The sequence below is a fragment of the Salmo trutta genome, unplaced genomic scaffold (assembly GCF_901001165.1).
Source record: "Salmo trutta unplaced genomic scaffold, fSalTru1.1, whole genome shotgun sequence".
NCBI lineage: Eukaryota > Metazoa > Chordata > Actinopteri > Salmoniformes > Salmonidae > Salmo > Salmo trutta.
Genome location: NW_021822941.1, coordinates 3,083,850 through 3,110,795, shown reverse-complemented (window position 1 = coordinate 3,110,795; position 26,946 = coordinate 3,083,850). Strand labels below are relative to the sequence as shown.

Here is a 26,946-nt window from a genome sequence, read left to right as displayed (position 1 = left end):
TTTAAATTCACACAGGACAACCGGATAAGACAAGAGAAATACTCGAGATGTAACAGACTGACCCTAGCCCCCCGACACATAAACTACTGCAGCATAATACTGGAGGCTGAGACAGGAGGGATCAGAAGACACTGTGGCCCCATCCGATGATACACCATGGGAATTAGTGCATGGGAAGTAGTGCATTCAGAAAGTATTCAGACCACCTTGACTTTTTTCACATTGTGTTACGTTACAGCCTTATTCTAAAATGTATTAAATTGTTTTTTTTCTCATCAATTTACACACAATACAACATAATGACATCACAATACCCAATAATGACATCACAATACCCCATAATGACATCACAATACCCCATGATGACATCACAATACCCAATAATTACAAAGCAAAAAATGTTTTTTTTCTGCCCCTCTCTTCTTCTCCCCCTCTCCTCTTCTCCTCCCTCTCTTCTTCTCTCCTCTTCTCCCCCTCTTCCCTTCTTCTCTCCTCTTCTCCTCCCTCTTTTCTTCTTCTCACCTCTTCTCCCCCTCTCCTCTTCTCCCCATCTCCTTTTCTCCCCCCTCTCAACTTTATCCCCCTCACCCTTTTTTTCTGCCCCTCTCTTCTTCTCCCCCTCTCCTCTTTTTCTCCCTCTCTTCTTCTCTTCTCTTCTCCCCCTCTACCCTTCTTCTCTCCTCTTCTCCTCCCTCTTTTCTTCTTCTCTCCTCTTCTCCCCCTCTCTTCTTCTCCCCATCTCCTTTTCTCCCCCTCTCAACTTTGCCCCCCTCTCCCCTTTTTTTCTGCCCCTCTCTTCTTCTCCCCCTCTCCTCTTCTCCTCCCTCTCTTCTTCTCTCCTCTTCTCCCCCTCTCCCCTTCTTCTCTCCTCTTCTCCTCCCTCCCCTCTTCTTCTCTCCTCTTCTCACTCCTCTCCTCTTATCCCCCCTCTCCTCTTCTCCCCCATCTCTTGTTCTCTCATCTTCTGTCCCATCTAGCTTCTACACATCCCCCCTTCTCCTGCTCTAACATGAGACCTCATCAGTACTCATTTTGGGTGCTGGTACTGTTTATATTTAGGTGCTGGAACATTAAGCCAATATTCTATAAGAGGTGAACTCAAGCAGTAGAAAGTTAGAGGTGATATTATAGAACACTATGTGTAACTTTGCTGCTCTGTCAGCAGTTTCCTGTGGAGTTTTTCTAATGTCAGTGTTTCCTGTAGGTAGGTGGGTTTAACCACTGATCTGATCCGCTTAACAGTATGTCATATCAAACCAAGTTTATTCACCCACTGGGTCACACAGCTTCATAAGACAAAGACCTGTTTACACCAACCCATATTTATAATATGCTGAGTATCCTCACACATCTGGACAGCCAATACATCTCTGTTGCTAGACTGGACTTTAGTTACAGCTGTCTTTTCTCTCTTCATCTGACCTGACCTCTGACCTCTGACCTGACCTCTGACCTCTGACCTGACCTCTGACCTGACCTCTGACCTGACCTCTGACCTCTGACCTGACCTCGGCCCATAAATTCCAAACTAATCCACAGTTATCCACCCTTATCAGTGACCGCAAGCATGTGATTGCCTTTTCCCTTACTTAGTTCCTTTTCAGGGCCCTGGCAGTTATACAACCTCCATTGATCCCAGCATATACATTTTCTCATCCATGTAACCATTAACCTGTTTAGGATAGGGGGCAGTATTTTCACGGCCGGATACAAAACGTACCCGATTTAACCTGTCTGGCGCATGTGGGACGAATTCGTCCCACCTACGTAACAGACACTTCAATCCAGTGGCGCGATTTTTGAATCGTTTGAAATACTATTACTTCAATTTCTCAAACATATGACTATTTTACAGCTATTTAAAGACAAGAATCTCGTTAATCTAACCACACTGTCCGATTTCAAAAAGGCTTTACAACGAAAGCAAAACATTAGATTATGTCAGGAGAGTGCCCAGCCAGAAATAATCAGACACCCATTTTTCAAGCTAGCATATCATGTCACATAAACCCAAACCACAGCTAAATGCAGCACTAACCTTTTATGATCTTCATCAGATGACACACCTAGGACATTATGTTATACAATACATGCATGTCTGTTCAATCAAGTTCATATTTATATCAAAAACCAGCTTTTTACATTAGCATGTGACGTTCAGAAAAAGCATACCCCCCGCAAACTTCCGGGGAATTTACTAACAGTTTGCTAAATTACTCATGATAAACGTTCACAAAAAGCATAACAATTATTTTAAGAATTATAGATACATTACTCCTCTATGCACTCGATATGTCCGATTTCCTCTTGCGCATATCATCCCGTTAGCGGGATCATTTTCCAGCGAAAACTCCTAGAGACATTAGCATAACGAAATTCAATATATATTTTTTTCAAATATAGGACTGTCTCATATCGTTTTATAGATACACCTCTCTTGAATCGACCCTCGTTGTCCGATTTCAAAAAGGTTTTACAGGAAAAGCACAATATTAGATTATGTTAGAGGAGTACATGGTAAAAGTAGCATCATATGAATTTTCCGACCAAGCACATGCATCACATATAACCCAAAAACAGCTAAATGCAGCACTAACCTTTTACAAACTTCATCAGATGACACACCTAGGACATCATGTTACACACAGCATGCAATCTTTTGTTCAATAAAGGTCATATTTCTATATAAAAACAGCATTTTACATCGGCACCTGACGTTGACTAACTATTTTTTCATAAAATGCGTCCCGGGAAACAGTGCTACAATTTTATAAATTACTATTCGAAAACGATTTTTTTTTTATATTGTCAATCTAAGATTTATAGATGAATATCTCTTGAAAACACCCGTCATAACAGATTTTAAATTAACTTTACAGGGTAATCACACTTTGAGATAAAATGGGATGCGATACCCAGAAAATGAGCTAGAAAGCCTAGCTCGTCGCCATCTTGGAAAAATCGCACATCACATCTGATCTTGTATAATATTGCCAATAATCCCTCACCTTTAGTTGTCTTCATCAGAAAGCACTTCCCGGAATCCCAGGTCCACGACAAATGTATTTCGGTCGAAAAGTCCATCCTTTATGTTCCATTAGCTTGCTGTTGTTAGCGCGTCCTAAGGCTGTAACCAAATGTTGATCCGTGCGCGGCACTTGGCTAACGAAAAATGACTGTTTTCCCTTCGTTAGGTTCGTTCAAACATGTCAAACGTTGTATAACATTAATCTTCAGGGCCTGTTTCAACAAGAGAGCCAATCAGATTCGAGTGGGACGATTTCATTGTGTTTCAAAACGTTTCCAAAGGTGGGGGCAGACACGGCCGCCGACGTCACAATGCTGATGGCCCTACTACTGTGACCAATTGCCACATCGTCTCCTACACTGAGTTTCGACTGTAGAAGCCTCAAAACACTTTGTAAAGACTGGGGACATCTAGTGGATGCACTGGAAAGTGCTCAATTATCATTTTTTCACGTTGTGAATTACAGGGAAGGCTGTGAAATCGAGTCCACAATTCAGAATCCCACTTCCTGGTTCAATCGGTCTCGGGGTTTTGACTGCCATACGAGTTCTGTTATACTCACAGACACCATTCAAACAGTTTCAGAAACTTTAGGGTGTTTTCTATCCATATAAAATAAGTATATGCATGTCCTAGCTTCTGAGTTTGATTAGTAGGCCGTTGAAAATGGGAACGAATTTTTTCCAAAATGCGCTGTGGCGCCCCCATTGGTAGGGTACTCGCAAGAGGTTAAAATAGCTTTTCGGATGAAGTACATTTTTCAATATTCTAAGTACATAGCCCAGCCATCACGGGCTAGCTATTTAGACACCCGGCAAGATTAGCCTTCATCAAAATCACATTTCCTATAAGAAAAATGTTATTACCTTTCTTGTTCTTCGTCAGAATGCACTCACAGGACTTCTACTTCAATAACAAATGTAGGTTTGGTCCCAAATAATCCATCGTTATGTTCCAACAGCGGCGTTTTGTTCGTGAGTTCTAGACACTATCAGAATACTAAATCACGGTCACGAGCATTGCGCATGGCGTGACAAAAAAATTCGAAATAATCCATTACCGTACTTCGAAGCATGTCAACCGCTGTTTAAAACCAATTTTTATGCCATTTATCTCGTAGAAAAGCGATAATATTCCGACCGGGAATCTGCAATGAGCCTAAACAGCCGACTGAAATTTCTCCACGGGGGCGAATCGTGCACGCGCCTCATTGCATTGACACTTGGAAAAGGCAATAATGTGTTTCAGCCAGAGGCCGCCTCGTCATCATTCAGGTTTTTCCCGGGTTCTGAGAGCCTATTGGAGCCCTAGGAATTGTCACGTTACAGCTAAGATCCTTACTCTTCAATAAACAGATGCAAGACGCACGACTCCTTGTCAGACAGGGTACTTCCTGCATGAAACCTTGTCAGGTTTTTGCCTGCCATAGGAGTTCTGTTATACTCACAGACACCATTCAAACAGTTTTAGAAACTTTAGGGTGTTTTCTATCCAAACCTGAACAATAATATGCATATTCTAGCTTCTGAGTTGGTGTAGGAGGCAGTTAAAAATGGGAACATATTTTTTCCAAAATTCTCAATGCTGCCCCCTAGCCCCAACAGGTTAATCTGGTTATTACTCCTGCCCAGAAACTAGAATATGCATATAATTGTTTGATTTGGATAGAAAACACCCTAAAGTTTCTAAAACTGAAAAGATTCTAAACAGGAAGTGCCCTCTCTGACCATTTATTGGCCTTCTATAGCCTCTTTATCGAAAACAGAGGATCTCTGCTGTAACGTGACATTTTCTAAGACTCCCATAGGCTCTCAGAAGGTGCCAGAACGGGTAATGATGACTCTGCAGTCCCTGGCTGAAAAACAGTAGCGCATTTGGATAGTGGTCGATCTGAGAACAATGAAACGGTGCGCGCATGCACATGAAAAGTCCATTTACATTTCAGGAATATTATCGCTATTTTACGAGAAACTCGCATAAAAGTAGATTTTAAACAGCGTTTGACATGCTTCGAAGTACGGTAATGAAAAATTTAGAATTTTTTTGTCACGATATGCGTCGGCGCGTCACCCTTCGGATAGTGTCTTGAACGCAGGAACAAAACGCCTCTATTTGTATATATCTATGGATTATTTGGAACCAAAACAACATTGGGTGTAAAGTACAAGTCCTGGGAGTGCATTCTGACGAAGAACAGCAACGGTAATCAAATTTTTCTTATAGTAAATCTGAGTTTGGTGAGTGCCAAACTTGGTGGGTGTCAAAATAGCTAGCCATGATGGCCGGGCTATCTACTCAGAATATTGCAAAATGTGCTTAACCTCTCTGGGCCAGTGGGACGCTTGCGTCCCACCTACTCAACAGCCAGTGTAATCCCGTGGCGCGATATTCAAATACCTTAGAAATGCTATTACTTCAATTTCTCAAACATATGACTATTTTACACCATTTTAAAGACAAGACTCTCGTTAATCTAACCACACTGTCCGATTTCAAAAAGGCTTTACAACAAAAGCAAAACATTAGATTATGTCAGCAGAGTACCCAGCCAGAAATAATCAGACACCCATTTTTCAAGCTAGCATATAATGTCACATAAACCCAAACCACAGCTAAATGCAGCACTAACCTTTGATGATCTTCATCAGATGACAATCCTGGGACATTATGTTATACAATACATGCATGCATGCACCCGAGGGCATTATCAATTAAATATATACTTTCATTCATTTACATAGAAACATATACAATCAGTCATTGACACTGAATATACAACAGTCAGATGCATGACACCATCACAACTTAACTCACATTAGTGTCTGTCACCAGATGGACAGTGTTGTGTTCCAGTTTGAAATACTTTCAATACTAGAAGTTAAGAACAAATTCTTATTTTCAATGATGGCCTAGGAACAGTGGGTCAACTGCCTTGTTCAGGGGCAGAACGACATATTTTTACCTTGTCAGCTCAGGGATTCAAACTTGCAACCTTTACAAGTCCAACACTCTAACCACTAGGCTACGCTGCCGCCCCGTTATTCGGCGAGGGCAGGCAAACCGGGTCAATACATCCTCCAGTCACCGGCTTCGAGGGCATTATCACTTTTATATAACGGGTTAACAACATATTCAATTAATGATTAACAATTTTATTTTGATGAATTTATTCATACTATTTCATCTTTCTACAAGATATAGTCCCGACACAAATCTAGGGTTGCTACCCAACCTGGCTGTTCGTTCGTTCTATTGGTTCGATTGCTGCCAGAGACGCGACCCAGTCGTTCAGTCTTTTAGTTCTGTTTCTATGGACGCGACCCAGTCGTTCAGTCTTTTTGTTCTGTATCTATGGACGCGACCCAGTCGTTCAGTCTTTTAGTTCTGTTTCTATGGATGCGACCCAGTCGTTCAGTCTTTTTGTTCTGTATCTATGGACGCGACCCAGTCGTTCAGTCTTTTAGTTCTGTATCTATGGACGCGACCCAGTCGTTCAGTCTTTTTGTTCTGTATCTATGGACGCGACCCAGTCGTTCAGTCTTGTGGTTCTGTATCTATGGACGTGACCCAGTCATTCTTTCTAAATGTTCCATTGCCATACTGGCTGGCAAAGTTCTTATCCCTTCCTCGCTAACTAGCCAACTACGGCTAACTTATAGTCACATCAAACAGTGCAGCCAGAATAACAACAGTAGCTGCATTTGCATTTGTTTAAGCAGTTTTCTAATGACATTTATTGGTCACATCCATAACAATGAGCTAATGAGGCACGATTTCACCTGGGATAGAAAATGTTCTCACTCGTCAGGACACTGCGGTACAGAGGAGCTAGCCAACGACAGCTAACACAGTCACTTCAAACTGAAGCTTTAAAGACTGCAAACTAGCTGCACTTTGTTTGGTTTTACCTGTTTTCAAATGATCTTTCTTTGTATATATCCATAAACATGATGCTGATTCATGATTTAAGCTGAGAATCGCTGCCTGCGTGTCTGTCTCGTCCCGACTCCCGACTCGTTCAATACTATTGGACAGCTGGAGATTTGAATTTGAATATTGAAACAATGTTGTAAATGTGGGAGAGACAGACAGCAGGTTTATACAAATCTCTAATGTTGAAAACTAAATGTTAGTCTTAAGAAATGTGAGATAATGTCTAGATGCTTTTATAGTAGAGATCAAGTTTATAAGTTGCTTGGCTGGGCTGATGAAACAGTGGATTGTACAATCAGATGGAACAGAGTAAATAAGCATTTAAACGACAGATTTAGCCGGTGGTAACTTGTGGAATAGACACCGGCTGGAATGCGGTTTCAACCAATCAGCATTCAGGATTAGACCCACCCATTGTATAATATGTTTTATATTGGTCATATGTTAGAGATGGAGAAGGGAGGGGTGTAGATGATAGAGGTCTGTTACCTGAGTCAATATCAACATGCCTGATGCTATATGTCAAGAAGAGAGAGAGAGAGATAAGGGAAGGGGAGGAGAGAGGGAGATGTCATCCGAGATAGGGCTGATCGACTAACATGCAGTCAACTGAATATCTTTTCATTTCTGACTTCTCACCAGTGATGCCATCATAACCAGTAACCTTTTCAACTCTTGGTCCGGCTCACCTTGACCCTGACCTCTGAAATTAATGATTTAAAAAACTGACAAAAGCAAATGTATTAAATTAGATTTAAACTCCTCTTACACATTTGCATGGAAGGGGAATGTACACTACATGACCAAAAGTATGTAGACACCTGCTCTTCTAACATCTCATTCCAAAATCATGGGCATTAATATGGAGTTGGTCCCCCCTTTGCTGCTATAACAGCCTCCACTCTTCTGGGAAGGCTTTCCACTAGATGTTGGAACATTGCTGCAGGGACTTGCTTCCATTCAGCCACAAGAGCATTAGTGAGGTTGAGCACTGATGTTGTGCGATTAGACCTGACTCGAAGTCGGCGTTTGAGCTCAGGACTAAGTGCAAGCCAGACAAGGTCTTCCACACCGATCTCGACAAACCACTTCTGTATGGACCTCGCTTTGTGCACGGGGGCTACTGTCATGCTGAAACAGGAAGGGGGCTTTCCCAAAACTGTTGCCACAAAGTTGGAATTACAGAATCGTCTAGAATGTCAATGTATGCTGCAGCGTTAAGATTTCCCTTCACTGGAACTAAGGGTCCTTTATTAAGCCCTAGACCATTATTCCTCCCCCACCAAACTTTACAGTTGGCACTACGCATTGTGGCAGGTAGCGTTCTCCTGGCATTCGCCAAACCCAGATTTTTCCTTGGTCTTCCAGATGGTGAAGCATGATTCATCACTCCAGAAAACATGTTTTCATTGCTCCAGAGAACATGTTTTCATCGCTCCAGAGAACATGTTTTCATCGCTCCAGAGAACGTGTTTTCATCGCTCCAGAGAACGTGTTTTCATCGTCCAGAGAACGTGTTTTCATCGCTCCAGAGAACGTGTTTTCACGTTCTTCCTTGAGTCCAATGGAGGCGAGCTTTACATCTCTCCAGATGACCCTTAACGTTGTGCATGGTGAACTTAGGCTTGTGTGTGGCTGCTTGGCTATAGAAACACATTTCATGAAGCTCTCAACGAACAGTTCACGTGCTGACGTTGCTTCCAGAGGCCGTTTGGAAATTGGTAGTGAGACGATTTTTATGTTCTATGTTGCTCCTAGATGTCTCCTCTTCACAATAACAGCACTTACAGTTGACCTGGGCAGCTCTAGCAGGGCAGACATTTGACCATCTGACTTGGAAATGTGGCATCCTATCACTGTGCCACGTTGAAAGTCACTGAACTCTTCATTAAGGCCATTCTACTGCCAATGTTTGTCTATGGAGATTGCATGGCTGTGTGCTTCCATTTTAAACACCTGTCAGAAACGGGTGGGCTGAAATAGAATCCACTAATTTGAAGGGGTGTCCACATACTTTTGTATATATAGTGTATGTACACATGGGTGTTGTTGCACCATACCAACGATAAGCCTGTCTTCCCCATTACATCATGAAAGGTCATGTTGATGTTCATTTAACCTCTGTCTCTCTCTTCCTCTGACTCCTCCCTTTCTCCTTTGTTTCTCTCTATCTCTCTGTCTCTTTCTATCTCTATCTCCTCTGTCTCTCTATTCCTCTGTCTCCTCCCTTTCTCCTTTGTTTCTCTCCATCTCTCTGTCTCTTTCTCTCTCTATCTCTCTGTCTCTTTCTCTCTCTATCTCCTCTGTCTCTCTCTTCCTCTGTCTCCTCCCTTTCTCCTTTGTTTCTCTCTATCTCTCTGTCTCTTTCTCTCTCTTTCTCCTCTGTCTCTCTCTTTCTCCTCAGATCTCCAGGCTCAAAGCGTCAGTCCACCAGGTAGGTAGAGTATACATCTACAGTGATTATAGCAGTTCAATATTAGTCAACTTTATTATCCCACATGGAGAAATTCATGTGTCCATACAAACCATTCTAAACCCAATAACAAGTAGTGTTTTATGGAACTACTAATAGTTGTCAACCACAAAGCACTACTGCTGTTAGAATAACAGAATCACTGTCATAATCTGTCCTCACCACTGTGTTTTCCTCTCTGCTGTTTACAGCTAAATACTCAGTCAGACTGGTGAATGGGACCACTTCCTGTTCTGGGACAGTGGAAGTATTTTATAAAGGAGAGTGGTTAGGTCTATGTCCTGGGTGGTGGAGCATGAGAGAGACTAAGGTTGTGTGTAGAGAGCTGGACTGTGGGAATCCTGTAGCTGAATCTAGACCTAAAGAGGGAAGAGGAGGAGTCAGACTAGAGAGTAGTTGTAATGGACATGAGTCTACTTTAAGACAGTGTGTCACCAAAACCTACACATGTGAAGGTGGATATTATCATCACGTGATCTGTTCAGGTAAGAGACTGGTCATATTGAGAGATTTATTTATACATTATACAATATTACCATGTATCATGTTTAATGTGTTTTTATTTCATTTAAATAGAGGAAGAGATGTCAGATGTATTTAAACATTATATTTGTGTTTGTCCTATTGGTTTATGGGAGATGTTCATGGGCAGATCATTGTAGTTCAGATGGTACTGAAGTGAAGCTGCCTGATGGATGTCCAGCTGTTTATTTTCTATAAAGTGAAGTGAACTTATTCCTGTCTCCTGCCTGCATTATTCCCAACCCTATCCTGAGTGACTAAGAACCCATTTCTACCTCTTACAGTATCAAACATAGCAAACTACAATCTTTTATCCAACATATTTGTGTTTAGTCCTTGACAGTGTCATCAACAAAACTGATTGAATGTTCAACCAAGTCTTTTTCTCCAGAGTCTGTGCGGCTTGTGGATGGAGCTGGTCTCTGCTCTGGGAGAGTGGAGGTGAAGTCCGATCAGTCCTGGGCCTCAGTGTGTGAAGCTGACTTTGACCGGCAGGATGCAGAGGTAGTCTGTGGGGAGCTTGGCTGTGGGGCTCCTGCAGCTCTACAGGGGGGGCTCTATGGAGAAGGTGAGGGTCAGACCTGGGATAAGAGTTCCAGTGTAAAGGCAAAGAGTCCCTTCTCCTGGACTGTGACACCTCAGACAGAGAAAAGAACACCTGTCTACCTGGTAATGCTGTTGGACTCACCTGCTCAGGTAAGAAACAGTTTTTTTTTGTTTTGTTTTTTTAATTCACCTTTATTAACCAGGTAGGCTAGTTGAGAAGAAGTTCTCATTTACAACTGCGACCTGACCAAGATAAAGCAAAGCAGTGTAACATAAACAACAACACAGAGTTACACATGGAGTAAACAAACATACAGTCAATAATACAGTAGAACAATAGAGAAATAAAAGTCTATATACAGTGTGTGAAAATGAGGTAAGATAAGGGAGGTAGGCAATAAATAGGCCATAGTGGCGAAATAATTACAATTTAGTAATTAAACACTGGAGTGATAGATGTGCAGAAGATGAATGTGCAAGTAGAGATATTGGGATGCAAAGGAGCAAAAAAATAAATAACAGTATGGAGATGAGGTAGTTGTATGGGCTATTTACAGATGGGCTATGTACAGGTGCATGGATCTGTGAGCTGCTCTGACAGCTGCTGCTTAAAGTTAGTGAGGGAGATATGGGTCTCCAGCTTCAATGATTTTTGCTATTCGTTCCAGTCATTGGCAGCAGAGAACTGGAAGGAAAGGCGGCCAAATGAAGAATTGGCTTTGGGGGTGACCAGTGAAATATACCTGCTGGAGCGCATGCTACGGGTGGGTCCTGCTATGGTGACCAGTGAGCTGAGACAAGGCGGAGCTTTACCTAGAAAAGACTTATAGATGACCTGGAGCCAGTGGGTTTGGCGACGAATGTGAAGCGAGGGTCAGCCAACGAGAGCGTACAGCTCGTAGTGGTGGGAAGTATATGGGGCTTTGGTGACAAAACGGATGGCACTGTGAGAGACAGCATCCAATTTGCTGAGTAGAGTGTTGAAGGCTATTTTATAAATGACATCGCCAAAGTCAAGGATTGGCAAGATAGTCCGTTTTATGAGGGTCTGTTTGGCAGCATGAGTGAAGGAGGCTTTGTTGCGAAATAGGAAGCCTATTCTACATTTGATTTTGGATTGGAGATGTTTGATATGAGTCTGGAAGGAGAGTTTACAGTCTAACCAGACACCTAGGTATTTGTAGTTGGCCACATATTCTAAGTCAGAACCGTCCAGAGTAGTGATGCTGGATGGGCGGGCAGGTGCGGACAGGTGAAGAGCATGCATTTAGTTTTACTTGCGTTTCAGAGCATTTGGAGGCCACGAAAGGAGAGTTGTACGGCATTGAAGCTCGTCTGAAGGTTAGTTAACACAGTGTCAAAAGAAGGGCCAGAAGTATACAGAATGGTCTCGTCTGCGTAGTTTGTCACTCAATCAACATTGTTTCTCACCTGGAGTGAAGAATATGAGAGACAATATAGGTGTGTTTTAGTGAGAAAATAGTAAGATTACTGTCTCTCTCTTTTCTTTTCTCAGAGCCTGATGATGTGAGGCTGGTGGGAGGAGGCAGTCGCTGTGCTGGTGGAGTGGAGCGGTACAACCAGGGAGAGTGGAGGACCGTGGGAGATGATTACTGGGGGGATGTAGCTGTAGTAGTGTGTAGACAGCTGGGTTGTGGCTCCACTGTTTCAGTTCTACCTGGAAACACCAATAGAGGGTTTGGAGCTTCCTGTTCTGGGTCTGAGCCTTCACTGAGGGAGTGTTGGAGACGTTTTAAGCTCTTTCCTGGACTCACAGTGATCTGTTCAGGTAATAACAAGATATTATAATTATATTAAACTGATTTCCTTCATTCATACAACTTCCTCTGCACCTCTCATGATGACTGTTTAGCTTGTCAGTCTGCTTTACTAAATAGATCACTCAGTCAAGTAGGAATCAAATACAACTTAAATATCCCAGAATGCTTTGTATTTGAGTGTTATCTCAGTGAACGTCTCTACTCACTACCACTGTCACATGTCATGTTATTGTCATATCTAAATGAGGAAAGTAGTTGAGGAGCTACGTTTCTTTTTCTCTCCTCTTGTTCCAGATGTCCTGCTTAAGCCTGATATCAACATATGTTGTCTCAGTGACTATAGGCCCACTACTCATGTTGCCCTGTGAGGGAGGGTGGCTAGCACTGTTACATGCTGATGTTATTGTCATATCTATAGGAAACTAGTTGAAGAGGTTTGTCTTGTTCTCTTTTATTGTTACAGATCTCCTGGTCCAGCCTGATATCTTCCTGACTGACTCAATGGGAGGGGTCTCCAAGGGCCACCAGGGGCCCGAGATGTTCAGGGGCTACAACTTCACCATCACCTGCTCCACTCAGCCACAGTACCCAGGAGGCTCCTTCCTCCTCACGTTCACCGGCTCCAACAGAACCCAGACCCAGCCAGCTGTCAATCACTCTGCTGCCTTCCTCTTCCCTGCTGCAGATGACTCCCACCAAGGGAACTACAGCTGTGTTTATGACAATTATGTTTTCTCTCATAACTTCTCCTCTGAGAGTGAGCTCCTCTCCCTCACCATCACAGGTAACTGAACATGAACCAGACTTATAACTTTGTCATTGACAGATTTCCCACAGATCTATGTGATGATGATCAGTCCCCTCATCAAAGGTGTTTCTGTTTGCAGCCTCTCCTCTGCCAGCCTTTATCATCAGACACGTTGTAGTGCTGCTGATCCTACTGACAGCCATCACCACCTCCTACCTGTACTACAAGGTAAAGACATTTACTCAGACGTTACAAGTCATTTAAACTAGAGGGAGAGGGTGAGGGGGAGAGGAAGGGGGAGAGAATGGAGATACTAGAGAGTAAATGTCTGACTGTTGGTGCTGTGTCTCCCTAGCCCACCAGGAGGCAGAAGAGAGTGAACAGGGTGAGCAGCATGGATCTTTATGTCAATGCCATGGAGATGGTCTCTCTGAGCTCCAGAGCTGAAGCTGGACCGGGAGAGGAGAGAGCAGCCCAGGGGACGGAGTAGGAGTAGAATGAAGCTGACCCTACATGCTGATCTTAGGTCAGTTTTGTGTTTTAAATGGATGGTCAGCAGTGGACTGGTGTTTAAAATGTGGTGACAAACCTGAAGTGGTTCTAATTTTAATAACAAGTTCAGAATTAGTTTATCTTTCTAGAACCTTGGAAGAAATCTAAAAGGAGTGACTGTAACATGGTAACGTGGGGTTTTTGATTATTTTAAGAGTGTAGCTCAAATATGTTTGTTTTGCGTTCCAGAATTGATAGATTTTTGTCTTTATCTTATTTAGTTTCTCTTAGATTCTTTATCTTATTTAGTGTCTCTTAGATTCTTTATCTTGAAGTGTTTCCATTATTAGTCCATGTATTATTATAATCATCTGTTCATTCTTTGTATTTTGAAACATTTTTTAATTAAGGGGTCATCTTTTTCTCAAGTCATTTTGGTTTGTTGTTGTTGTTGTTTACCTCATGATGTTATTGATTATGAATGTTACGATATTGATTATGATATAGATTATTCTTATGATGTCGTTATTAGTATAGAGATAATTATATTATTGATTATAAATGTTATGATATTGATTATTGATTTTGAAAGTAATGATATTGATTATGATGTAGATTATTGTTATGATGTTGTTAGTAGTATATAGATAATGATGTTATTGATTAGAAATGTTATGATATTGATTATTGATTATGAAGTAGATTATTGATTATGATGTTGTTCTCTAAACTGCCATGTAATCACTGAATGCTTTTAATAAACTCACAGGCTGTCAGTCTTGTGTGATTTCCCCTCCAGTTTTTTATTTCCCAGTGGTCAAGGGGTTATTGATCATTAGTGATTCCATCAGTGACACCAGACATCAGCTCAGCCCAGAGGTCCAGCTCAGCACCTTGACCCTTAGTGACCTCTCCCCCAGACAGACAGACAGACAGACAGACAGACAGACAGACAGACAGACAGACAGACAGACAAGACAGACAGACAGACAGACAGACAGACAGACAGACAGACAGACAGACAGACAGACAGACAGACAGACAGACAGACAGACAGACAGACAGACAGACAGAGGCAGAATTCTGCATCTTCATATCACAATAACAGCTTTCTACTGCAACTGGAGGTGTTCTGAATATCACTACACAGGACAACACCTCCCATTGTTAGAGACATAGACATGAGCATCTTGTCACTATATACAGATCTCTGGAGGGTGGATACACTTTTACACCTGCAACTTTAGGTTAGATACACACAGGCTATAAATCAGACATTATCTCAATCTGAACTATAAATCAGACCTGATCATTATGTCCATAAAAATAGAAAATGCATAACAATAAAATGTTGGAGACATTTTCAAATGGTAAAAGAAATGACATTGTAAAAGAAGCGACAAAAAAGTTCAGATAAAAGTAGAAACTTTTTGTTAAAAAAATCTCTATGCACAAAAAAAAGAAAGGCAAAATAACAAATGACAACAGTTTGATGCTGATCTCATTGGACACGAAGAAGAGAAGTTCATTACAGACAAGGAGAATGACTGGTCTCTGATAGAGAAGTTCAATTCACTACAGACAAGGAGAATGACTGGTCTCTGATAGAGAAGTTCAATTCACTACAGACAAGGAGAATGACTGGTCTCTGATAGAGAAGTTCAATTCACTACAGACATGGAGATTGACTGGTCTCTGATAGAGAAGTTCAATTCACTACAGACAAGGAGAATGACTGGTCTCTGATAGAGAAGTTCAATTCACTACAGACAAGGAGAATGACTGGTCTCTGATAGAGAAGTTCATTACAGACAAGGAGAATGACTGGTCTCTGATAGAGAAGTTCAATTCACTACAGACATGGAGAATGACTGGTCTCTGCTTCTTTTCTGGACTTCCCTCCTCTCCTTACGAACTCCTGGTTTTAATACAACAACACAACACACAACATGTTAAAACCTCACTAGGGTAGAGGGCAATATTTTGACGTCCAGATGAAAAGCATGCCCAAAGTAAACTGCCTGCTACTCAGGCCCAGAAGCTAGGATATACATATGTTAAAATAATGTCTGTGAGTATAACAGAACTGATATGGCAGGCGAAAACCTGAATAAAATCCATCCAGGAAGTGGGATTTTTTTTATGTTTGTAGTTTTCTATTGAATGCCATTACAGTATCCACTGCAGTGTCCCAGAGGTTTTTCATGCGCGGGACCGAGGGCACTCCTTTCTTTTTTTCCTTTTATATTGACGAAGCTGTTGTCCGGTTGAAATGTTATTGATAATTATGACCAAAAACAATCTGAGGGTTGATTATAAACATCGTTTCACATGTTTCTACGAACTTTACTGATACTTTTCGGATTTTTCGTCTGTCTGTTGTGACTGCCATTGAGCCTGTGGATTACTGAACAAAACGTGCGAACAAAACAGAGGTTTTTGGATATAAAGAGGGACTTTATCGAACAAAACGAAGATTTACTGAGTAAATGGGAGTCTTGTGAGTGCAACCATATGAAGATCATCATTGGTAAGTGATTAATTTCATCACTATTTGTAATGATTTGCATGCTGGGCGCTGTTCTCAGATAATCGCATGGTATGCTTTCGCTGTAAAGCCTTTTTGAAATCTGACACCGTCATTGGATAAACAAGAAGTTACTCTTTAAACCGATGTATAATACTTGTATGATTTATGAATTTTTATAATGAGTATTTCTGTTTTTGAATTTGGCGCTCTGCAATTTCACTGGATGTTGGCCAGGTGGGACGGTAGCGTCCCACACCCCCTAGAGAGGTTAAACTATTGCCACATCACCTCACTGGATGAAAAGTTAAGTTAACACAAACTGATATGAGTATCCCCATGTCCTGACCCACCATGTGTTTTCCCGACCCAGAAGGCATCAGGAATGAGGAGCAGAAACAGACCTCTCCTCAGACCTGAAACCCAGGCCCCCTTAACCCCTCAGACCTCCCCTCAGACCTGAAACCCAGGCCCTCTTAACCCCTCCCCTACAGAGCAGCAGCACTAGCTGAGTAAACCACAACCACACACATAGGACTATACATGATATACAATCATATGGACACACTCCCATATAGCCACATATATGTAAACATAAACATACATTGACCACTACTAATGTTGATAATTATGATACTATGATGTTGGTATTACAGTACTCATATAAGAGTTAGTCACTGATTGGCTGAGAAGACACACTCAGTACACAGGAAACCCACACTGACTTCCTGTTGTTGTTGCCATGGTGCTGTCATTCAGCCTGAGGAAGAGAGTCCAAACGTTGTTATAACAAGTTAATTTGTCACATAAATCTCTCCCCTTCACACATATTGACCAGAGTGTGGATGTTAACTGATTGGCCGCTGTTCATTGATTAACACAGAGATTTTCATCAGATGGTATAAAAAGTACTGTTTAACACTGGGTGTATAGCACATCCTCCAATGCATCTTGGGTATTGTAGTTTACTATTATCAGCACCATAGTTCAGTGTTCTAAATAAAATGGTCCATCATGAAAAATAACACTATCTCTATTCATTAATTACATTTCAGTCTTAAAAGTCGCTAGTTGAATGCAATATATTCATGAATGCTAATTGGCTGAAAGCCATGCTATATATATATATATGAGACAATATACCACAGGTACAATGCAAACAACTTGTTTACTGTTCTAATTACATTGGTAACCTGTTTATAACAGCAATAAGGCACCTTGGGGGGTTGTGGTATATTACCAATATATCACAGCTAATGGCTGTATCCAGGAACTCTGTGTTGAGCTTTCAGAGTGTTATGGTCTAATACTTAGTGTTTAGTCTCCATGTTATCAGAGTATTATGGTTTAATACTTAGTGTTTAGTCTCCATGTTATCAGAGTGTTATGGTCTAATACTTAGTGTTTAGTCTCCATGTTATCAGAGTGTTATGGTTTAATACTTAGTGTTTAGTCTCCATGTTATCAGAGTGTTATGGTCTAATACTTAGTGTTTAGTCTCCATGTTATCAGAGTGTTATGGTTTAATACTTAGTGTTTAGTCTCCATGTTATCAGAGTGTTATGGTCTAATACTTAGTGTTTAGTCTCCATGTTATCAGAGTGTTATGGTCTAATACTTAGTGTTTAGTCTCCATGTTATCAGAGTGTTATGGTCTAACACTTAGTGTTTAGTCTCCATGTTATCAGAGTGTTATGGTCTAATACTTAGTGTTTAGTCTCCATGTTATCAGAGTGTTATGGTCTAATACTTAGTGTTTAGTCTCCATGTTATCAGAGTGTTATGGTTTAATACTTAGTGTTTAGTCTCCATGTTATCAGAGTGTTATGGTCTAATACTTAGTGTTTAGTCTCCATGTTATCAGAGTGTTATGGTCTAATACTTAGTGTTTAGTCTCCATGTTATCAGAGTGTTATGGTTTAATACTTAGTGTTTAGTCTCTATGTTATCAGAGTGTTATGGTTTAATACTTAGTGTTTAGTCTCCATGTTATCAGAGTGTTATGGTCTAATACTTAGTGTTTAGTCTCCATGTTTTCAGAGTGTTATGGTCTAATACTTAGTGTTTAGTCTCCATGTTATCAGAGTGTTATGGTCTAATACTTAGTGTTTAGTCTCCATGTTATCAGAGTGTTATGGTCTAATACTTAGTGTTTAGTCTCCATGTTATCAGAGTGTTATGGTCTAATACTTAGTGTTTAGTCTCCATGTTATCAGAGTGTTATGGTCTAATACTTAGTGTTTAGTCTCCATGTTATCAGAGTGTTATGGTCTAATACTTAGTGTTTAGTCTCCATGTTATCAGAGTGTTATGGTTTAATACTTAGTGTTTAGTCTCCATGTTATCAGAGTGTTATGGTCTAATACTTAGTGTTTAGTCTCCATGTTATCAGAGTGTTATGGTTTAATACTTAGTGTTTAGTCTCCATGTTATCAGAGTGTTATGGTCTAATACTTAGTGTTTAGTCTCCATGTTATCAGAGTGTTATGGTCTAATACTTAGTGTTTAGTCTCCATGTTATCAGAGTGTTATGGTTTAATACTTAGTGTTTAGTCTCTATGTTATCAGAGTGTTATGGTTTAATACTTAGTGTTTAGTCTCCATGTTATCAGAGTGTTATGGTCTAATACTTAGTGTTTAGTCTCCATGTTTTCAGAGTGTTATGGTCTAATACTTAGTGTTTAGTCTCCATGTTATCAGAGTGTTATGGTCTAATACTTAGTGTTTAGTCTCCATGTTATCAGAGTGTTATGGTCTAATACTTAGTGTTTAGTCTCCATGTTATCAGAGTGTTATGGTCTAATACTTAGTGTTTAGTCTCCATGTTATCAGAGTGTTATGGTCTAATACTTAGTGTTTAGTCTCCATGTTATCAGAGTGTTATGGTCTAATACTTAGTGTTTAGTCTCCGTGTTATCAGAGTGTTATGGTTTAATACTTAGTGTTTAGTCTCCATGTTATCAGAGTGTTATGGTTTAATACTTAGTGTTTAGTCTCCATGTTATCAGAGTGTTATGGTCTAATACTTAGTGTTTAGTCTCCATGTTATCAGAGTGTTATGGTCTAATACTTAGTGTTTAGTCTCCATGTTATCAGAGTGTTATGGTCAACCACTGGACTGGGGTCAATAGGATCATCTGTTTGTCCCAGTTTAAGAGTTTGTCTGTCAGGTTACCTGAAATAGATCAAGCATGAGGTCAAACATGAGGTCTAACATTAGGTCTACTGCCTGACTACAGGTAAAAAGGCCTACTTTAGGACTAACATTAGGTCTACTGACTGACTACAGGGATAAAGACCTATAGCCTACTTTAGTTCTAACATTAGGCCTGGCTTCTTTGCTGCCCTTCTTGACACCAGGCCATCCTCCAAAAGTCTTCGCCTCACTGTGCATGCAGATGCACTCACACCTGCCTGCTGCCATTCCTGAGCAAGCTCTGTACTGGTGGTGCCCCGATCTCGCAGCTGAATCAACTTTAGGAGACAGTCCTGGCACTTGCTGGACTTTCTTGGGCACCCTGAAGCCTTCTTCACAACAATTGAACCGCTCTCCTTGAAGTTCTTGATGATCCGATAAATGGTTGATTTAGGTGCAATCTTACTGGCAGCAATATCCTTGCCTGTGATGCCCTTTTTGTGCAAAGCAATGATGACAGCACACATTTCCTTGCAGGTAACCATGATTGACAGAGGAAGAACAATGATTCCAAGCACCACCCTCCTTTTGAAGCTTCCAGTCTGTTATTCAAACTCAATCAGCATGATAGAGTGATCTCCAGCCTTGTCCTCGTCAACACTCACACCTGTGTTAACGAGAGAATCACTGACATGATGTCAGCTGGTCTTTTTGTGGCAGGGCTGAAATGCAGTGGAAATGTTTTTGGGGGATTCAGTTCATTTGCATGGAAAAGAGGGACTTTGCAATTAATTGCAATTCATCTGATCACTCTACATAACATTCTGGAGTATATGCAAATTGTCATCATACAAACTGAGGCAGCAGACTTTGTGAAAATTAATATTTGTGTCATTCTCAACTTTTGGCCACATCTGTACATGGAGTCTGTATGAACTTGACAAAAACCATGTGATCAAAGGTCATGCAGGTGTTGATGAAGTCGCTGCAGTTGCTTCTCACCAACTGTACCATGCAACCATCACCTGCATTGTGGGAGGGACTATTTATCAACCAATCATTGGGGTGTTTTTGTTTGACCTACTGGAATGTGGCGAAAGACATGACTGAAACAGGAACCACCTTGTCATAATTCTAAAGCTACAGGGGATATTATCGGAAGTGATATTTGAGACCTCTCTCTAACCCACTCATTATACACCCATTATGTTTTCAGTTTGTCAGTGAGTGATATGGGCGTATAGTAAAGTTTATTTTGACATTTATAAAGAAAAACTTTTAGAAACACCAGCAGCTATGTTGACACTGTTATGTTGAAACAGCCAGAAACTACAACTAGAAACTACAATAACCATAATGCTCTATAGAGGATGTGACTGAAACAGAAAAACTTTTAGAAACACCAGCAGCTATGTTGACACTGGCATGTATATCTGAGTCTATATGTTGTAAAACCAATACATTCTCCATCTTCCTACTGTGGCAGATGAACCTCCCTTCTCTGCCCACTTTCATCTACAGTTGGCAGCCAGACTTGAAGGCAGCCAGAAACTACACCATGAAACTACAATAACCATGATGCTCTGGAGTGGATGTGACGGTACATCCAAGCCAGATGTATTTTAACAGCTAAACCTATTGTAGTTCTTTGTCTTTGTGGATGAATTTCTGTATCTAACAATCTCTTTTTATTCAGGAACAGTGGGGAAACTGTCACAAATAATGTTGTTGTGGGAATGTGGATACTCATCTTTTTAATAAAACACGAGTAAAGCATCCACAGGAAAAAACAATAAACAATACTCACGACAAGAACAGTGTGGCAGGCTAAACAAAAGCAGTGCTCACAAACAACTACCCACAACCACAAAGAAAAACACACACCTGTTTATAGGACTCCCAATCAGAGGCAACTAGAAACACCTGCCTCCAATTGAGAGTCCAGCACCCAACCTACACATAGAAAACCTATCTAGAACCTACACACAACACAAAACCTCTGCCACGTCCTGACCAAAACTAATACAATTACTCCCTCTGCTGGTCAGGACGTGAATGTACCCCCCCTACAGGTGCAGACCCCGACTGCACCTAAAAGAAAAGACAAAAACCCCCAAACAACAAAAAATATCCCCCTAAACTAAAGGGAGGGAAGGGAGGGTTTCCTGCCGTCAACGACGGCACTGTGCTACACCCCCACCCCCACTCCCCAACCCACCTAAATAGGAGGCGGCTCAGGTGCGGATGTGGACCTCGCTCCACCTTCGGCGTCGCCCACTTAGGTGGCGCCGATGGCTGCGCCGGGCAGACGGGCCGCTCGGGCTGACACGGGCAGACGGACCGCTCGGGCTGGGCCGGAGGACAGGCGGGCCGCTCGGGCTGGGCCGGAGGACAGGCGGGCCGCTCGGGCTGGGCCGGAGGACCGGCCGGCCGCTCGGGCTGGGCCGGAGGACAGGCGGGCCGCTCGGGCTGGGCCGGAGGACAGGCGGGGCCTTTCGGGCTGGGCCGGAGGACAGGCGGGCCGCTCGGGCTGGTCCGGAGGACAGGCGGGCCTTTCGGGCTGGGCCGGAGGACAGGCGGGCCGCTCGGGCTGGGCCAGAGGACAGGCGCGCCGCTCTGGCTGATCCGGGCAGGCGGGCCGCTCTGGCTGATCAGGGCAGGCGGGCCGCTCTGGCTGATCCGGGCAGGCGGGCCGCTCTGGCTGATCCGGGCAGCTCTGGCGACTCCTGACTGGCGGGCAGCTCTGGCGGCCCCAGACTGTCGAGGCTGGGCTGACGCACTAGATGCCTGATGCGTGGGGCTGGTACAGGACGTGCCAGCCTGGAGACACGCACCTCAAGGCTAGTGCGTGTAGCGGGAAACACTGGACCGTAGAGGCGCACTGGCGGTCCCGAGCGCAGGGCTGGCATCACCCCTTCAGGCTCGATGCCCACTCTTCCCTGGCACATGCGGGGCGCTGATACTGCACATACCGGCCTGAAAATACCAGGCCTCACCACAGCATCTACCCCAAAGCACGGGACCTGTCCAGTCTGTTTCTGTCCAAAAAGGGTACAGGGAGCTGGCCTGGGGCTCCATCCTCGCCCCGCCAAACAGCCCTTGTGCCCCCCCAAAAAAAATTATTGGGGCTGCCTCTCGGGCTCCCTTACCCGCCGTGTTCCCCAGTCCTCGCCAGAATTCCTCCGCTGCTTGGTCCTGGTATGGTGGGTAGTTCTGTCACAAATAATGTCGTTGTGTTGAAGGGAGGACCAATACGCAGCGGGAATGTGGATACTCATCTTTTTAATAAAACACGAGTAAAGCATCCACAGGAAAAAACAATAAACAATACTCACGACAAGAACAGTGTGGCAGGCTAAACAAAAGCAGTGCTCACAAACAACTACCCACAACCACAAAGAAAAACACACACCTGTTTATAGGACTCCCAATCAGAGGCAACTAGAAACACTTGCCTCCAATTGAGAGTCCAGCACCTAACCTACACATAGAAAACCTACCTAAAACCTACACACAACACAAAACCTCTGCCACGTCCTGACCACAACTAATACAATTACTCCCTCTGCTGGTCAGGACGTGACAGAAACAAATAGGACCGAGACAGAGTGAGAAATTCACTCAGTGTGAACGTGTGTGAGCTCATTGTCATGAGTTTAGCAACACCATGGCAACGGCAACAGGAAGTCAGTGTGGGTTTCCTGTGTACTATGTGAGTGTGGGTGCATATGATGATTGCATATGCATGCCGAGTCCTTTTTGTGTTGCTGTGGTTTACTCAGCTAGTGCTGCTGCTCTGTAGGGGAGGGGTTAAGGGGGGCCTGGGTTTCAGATCTGAGGAGCAGTATCAGAGTAGCTGGGTCTGTCAGTAACAGTATCAGAGTAGCTGGGTCTGTAAGTAACAGTATCAGAGTAGCTGGGTCTGTCAGTAACAGTATCAGAGTAGCTGGGTCTGTCAGTAACAGTATCAGAGTAGCTGGGTCTGTCAGTAACAGTATCAGAGTAGCTGGGTCTGTCAGTAACAGTATCAGAGTAGCTGGGTCTGTCAGTAACAGTATCAGAGTAACTGGGTCTGTCAGTAACAGTATCAGAGTAGCTGGGTCTGTCAGTAACAGTATCAGAGTAGCTGGGTCTGTAAGTAACAGTATCAGAGTAGCTGGGTCTGTCAGTAACAGTATCAGAGTAGGTGGGTCTGTCAGTAACAGTATCAGAGTAACTGGGTCTGTCAGTAACAGTATCAGAGTAGCTGGGTCTGTCAGTAACAGTATCAGAGTAGCTGGGTCTGTCAGTAACAGTATCAGAGTAACTGGGTCTGTCAGTAACAGTATCAGAGTAGCTGGGTCTGTCAGTAACAGTATCAGAGTAGCTGGGTCTCTGATCCAGATATCAGTTAGTATAACAGGTAAACACAACCATAGAGGATACAATCACAACTACTGCCCTGCCCTCTCATGTTAACAGTTCACACCTCTTGACTTGAACTAGTCCATCTCAAGGTCTGATGGGTAATGATAGACTCCAGATGTGGAACACAGCCAGACTGAGATGGACCCACACTAATGAGGAAGTCACACATCATGACTTGAGTCTTAGAGGTGTTGATACAGCTGAATGACTCTGTTGTTTCAGTCAAAGTAACATCATAAAGTATCTATCTGGTATCTGTTCCCTTATACAGCCTCTTAATACTACACTTTACACCATGCATACAGGATAAATATTACATATTATTAAGTAATAACAATGTCACATAGTATTATGCACACACTCCTGCACACACACACACACACACACACACACGCACGCGCGCACACACACGTGCAGTTCCACAGTGGCTGGCCAAGCAGTTGACACATCACGTATCAAGTAGATGGAAACATTGTGGTTTCTACAGACCTGAAAATTAACCCTCAGACCTAAAGTGATGTGAACTGCTGTGCTCTTTCTCAATCTCTCTTTTTGTCACTCTCTCTCTCTTCTCCCCTCTCTCAGTACCAGGCTCAGCAACTGTCTGAAACACAGGCCCCCCTTAACCCCTCAGTCCTCCCCTCAGACCTGAAACCCAGGCCCCCTTAACCCCTCAGACCTGAAACCCAGGCCCCCTTAACCCCTCAGACCTGAAACCCAGGCCCCCCTTAACCCTCAGACCTGAAACCCAGGCCCCTCTTAACCCCTCAGACCTGAAACCCAGGACCCCTTAACCCCTCAGACCTGAAACCCAGGCCCCCTTAACCCCTCAGACCTGAAACCCAGGTACCCTTAACCCCTCAGACCTCCCCTCAGACCTGAAACCCAGGCCCCCCTTAACCCCTCAGACCTCCCCTCAGACCTGAAACCCAGGCCCCCTTAACCCCTCAGACCTGAAACCCAGGCCCCCCTTAACCCCTCAGACCTGAAACCCAGGCCCCCTTAACCCCTCAGACCTGAAACCCAGGCCCCCTTAACCCCTCAGACCTGAAACCCAGGCCCCCCTTAACCCCTCAGACCTGAAACCCAGGCCCCTCTTAACCCCTCAGACCTGAAACCCAGGCCCCCATTAACCCCTCAGTCCTCCCCTCAGATCTGAAACCCAGGCCACCATTAACCCCTCCCCTACAGAGCAGCAGCATTAGCTGAGTAAACCACAACAACACACATAGGACTATATATGATATACAATCATATGGACACAAACACTCCCATATAGCCACATGTACATACATTGACCACTACTAATGTTGTTAAGTCTGATATTATGATGTTGGTATTACAGTACTCATTTAAGAGCTAGTCACTGATTGGCTGAGAGGACACACTCAGTACACAGGAAACCGACACTGACTTCCTGTTGTTGTTGCCATGGTGCTGTCATTCAGCCTGAGGAAGAGATTCCAAACGTTGTTATAACAAGTTCATTTGTCACATATATCTCTCCCCTTCACACATATTGACCAGAGTGTGGATGTTAACTGATTGGCCACTGTTCATTGATGAACACAGAGATCATTCATCAGATGGTATAAAAAGTACTGTTTAACACTGGGTATATAGCACATCCTCCAATGCATCTTGGGTATTGTAGTTTACTATTATCTCCACCATAGTTTCGTGTTCAAAATACAAAGACCTATCATGAAAAATCAAATAGATTCAATATATCTATTCATTAATGAAAAGTACTGTTGAACACTGAGTAGTTAGAGAGCTGAATGCTGATTGGCTGAAAGCTGTAGTATATATATGAGACAATATACTGCAGGTATGACGCAAAACAACTTGTTTACTGTTCTAATTACGTTGGTAACCTGTTTATAACAACAATAAGGCATCTAGGAGGTTTGTGGTATATTACCAATATATAACAGCTAAGGGCTGTAACCAGGAACTCTGTGTTGAGCTTTCAGAGTGTTATGGTCTAACACTTAGTGTTTAGTCTCCATATTATCAGAGTGTTATGGTGTAATACTTAGTGTTTAGTCTCCATGTTATCAGAGTGTTATGGTCTAATACTTAGTGTTTAGTCTCCATGTTATCAGAGTGTTATGGTCTAATACTTAGTGTTTAGTCTCCATGTTATCAGAGTGTTATGGTTTAATACTTAGTGTTTAGTCTCCATGTTATCAGAGTGTTATGGTTTAATACTTAGTGTTTAGTCTCCATGTTATCAGAGTGTTATGGTCTAACACTTAGTGTTTAGTCTCCATGTTATCAGAGTGTTATGGTCTAATACTTAGTGTTTAGTCTCCATGTTATCAGTGTTATGGTTTAATACTTAGTGTTTAGTCTCCATGTTATCAGAGTGTTATGGTCTAATACTTAGTGTTTAGTCTCCATGTTATCAGAGTGTTATGGTCTAATACTTAGTGTTTAGTCTCCATGTTATCAGAGTGTTATGGTCTAATACTTAGTGTTTAGTCTCCATGTTATCAGAGTGTTATGGTCTAATACTTAGTGTTTAGTCTCCATGTTATCAGAGTGTTATGGTTTAATACTTAGTGTTTAGTCTCCATGTTATCAGAGTGTTATGGTCTAATACTTAGTGTTTAGTCTCCATGTTATCAGAGTGTTATGGTCTAATACTAGTGTTTAGTCTCCATGTTATCAGAGTGTTATGGTTTAATACTTAGTGTTTAGTCTCCATGTTATCAGAGTGTTATGGTTTAATACTTAGTGTTTAGTCTCCATGTTATCAGAGTGTTATGGTCTAATACTTAGTGTTTAGTCTCCATGTTATCAGAGTGTTAAGGTCTAATACTTAGTGTTTAGTCTCCATGTTATCAGTGTTATGGTTTAATACTTAGTGTTTAGTCTCCATGTTATCAGAGTGTTATGGTCTAATACTTAGTGTTTAGTCTCCATGTTATCAGAGTGTTATGGTTTAATACTTAGTGTTTAGTCTCCATGTTATCAGAGTGTTATGGTTTAATACTTAGTGTTTAGTCTCCATGTTATCAGAGTGTTATGGTCTAATACTTAGTGTTTAGTCTCCATGTTATCAGAGTGTTATGGTCTAATACTTAGTGTTTAGTCTCCATGTTATCAGAGTGTTATGGTCTAATACTTAGTGTTTAGTCTCCATGTTATCAGAGTGTTATGGTTTAATACTTAGTGTTTAGTCTCCATGTTATCAGAGTGTTATGGTCTAATACTTAGTGTTTAGTCTCCATGTTATCAGAGTGTTATGGTCTAATACTTAGTGTTTAGTCTCCATGTTATCAGAGTGTTATGGTTTAATACTTAGTGTTTAGTCTCCATGTTATCAGAGTGTTATGGTTTAATAC

General features: G+C 42.3%; 1 long non-coding RNA gene and 1 pseudogene across 1 annotated transcript; both read left to right on the top strand.

The window, feature by feature from the left end:
* Positions 1-9,292: 9,292 nt before the first annotated feature.
* LOC115187427 (uncharacterized) lies at positions 9,293-10,169 on the top strand. The gene is made up of 2 exons (XR_003876069.1): positions 9,293-9,395; positions 9,626-10,169. It is a non-coding gene; the product is annotated as an uncharacterized LOC115187427 (long non-coding RNA).
* Positions 10,170-10,292: 123 nt separating this feature from the next.
* Positions 10,293-13,955, top strand: LOC115187404 (deleted in malignant brain tumors 1 protein-like; annotated as a pseudogene).
* Positions 13,956-26,946: the final 12,991 nt, after the last annotated feature.